Raw genomic sequence first — 1152 nt, forward strand, 5'->3', positions numbered from 1 at the left:
TTTTTTTTTTTTTTGATTTTTAATAGAAGTGGGGTTTCACCATGTTGGCCAGGCTGGTCTCAAACTCCTGACCTCAGGTGATCTGCCCGCTTCGTCCTCCCAAAGTGCTGGGACTACAGGTGTGAGCCCGACCTCACAGCTGCTTCTCACAGGGCACCTAGAAGCAGAGGCCTCCTGCTCTCCTGCTGCGGGGTTTTCAGTCAGGTTAGGCTGGGTGGTGAGAAGAGTCAGAGCGGAATGAAGGACATGCTGGTGGGAGAGTGTGGTATGATGGGCAGGAAGAGGACAAGGCAGGCAGAAGCAGCCTGGGAAGAACCTGGAAGATGGGCACTGGCAAGAAAAGTGGTGGGCAGGCCCCAGAAACGAGTTAGAGAACCCCAGGCTCTGGCCAGGTCCGTGGCTCACACCTGTAATCCCAGCACGTTGCGAGGCCAAAGTGGGTGGATCACCTGAGGTCAGGAGTTTGAGAGCAGCCTGGCCAATATGGTGAAACCCCGTCTCTACTAAAAATACAAAAAAATTAGCCGGGCGTGGTGACGGGCGCCTGTAGTCCCAGCTGCTCGGGAGGCTGAGGGAGGAGAATGGCTTGAACCTGGGAGGCGGAGGTTGCAGTGAGCCGGGATTGCGCCACCGCACTCCAGCCTGGGCGACAGAGCTAGACATCGTTTCAAAATAAATAAATACATAATTTAAAAAGCAGGGAATGCACCCTAAGTCTCTTTCCTTCCTTTTTTTTTTTTTGAGACGGAGTCTCGCTGTGTCGCCAGGCCGGAGTGCCGTGGCTTGATCTCGGCTCACCGCAGGCTGCGCCTCCCGGGTTCAATAGCTTATTCTGCCTCGGCCTCCGGAGCAGCGGGGCTTACAGGCGCCGCCACCACGCCCGGCTAACGTTTGTGCTTTTAGCAGAGAGGGTTTCACCACGTTGGCCAGGCTGGTCTTGACCTCCTCCTGACTCTGGTGACCCGCCCGCCTCGGCCTCCCCAAATGATGGGACTACACGCGTGAGCCCCCGCTCCCGGCCGCCGCAATGATTTTTGCACCAACCTAATACCTCAGGTCCAAGAGCATCAGGCCCCGCGTCTATTTCCTCCGACCGCTGAGCGGCCGATACCGTCCAAGGCGGGCGGAACCGTACGGACCCGCGACCAGTTC

At 57.3% G+C, this 1152-nt stretch overlaps 1 protein-coding gene and 1 long non-coding RNA gene across 2 annotated transcripts in view; one reads left to right on the forward strand and one right to left on the reverse strand.

Moving 5' to 3' along the window:
• Positions 1-1152, forward strand: part of TM4SF19 (transmembrane 4 L six family member 19) — a 38343-nt gene that overhangs the window by 34871 nt on the left and 2320 nt on the right. The gene's annotated exons all lie outside the window — the stretch shown is intronic.
• LOC105538768 overlaps positions 1-1152 on the reverse strand; it is an 8887-nt gene extending 7735 nt beyond the window's left edge. Inside the window, exon 1 of the long non-coding RNA XR_001005961.1 lies at positions 1052-1152. This is a non-coding gene — a long non-coding RNA (uncharacterized LOC105538768). The remainder of the gene's footprint in view (positions 1-1051) is intronic.

Source organism: Mandrillus leucophaeus, unplaced genomic scaffold (genome assembly GCF_000951045.1).
Source record: "Mandrillus leucophaeus isolate KB7577 unplaced genomic scaffold, Mleu.le_1.0 Scaffold199, whole genome shotgun sequence".
In the NCBI taxonomy this organism is placed as follows: Eukaryota; Metazoa; Chordata; class Mammalia; order Primates; family Cercopithecidae; genus Mandrillus; species Mandrillus leucophaeus.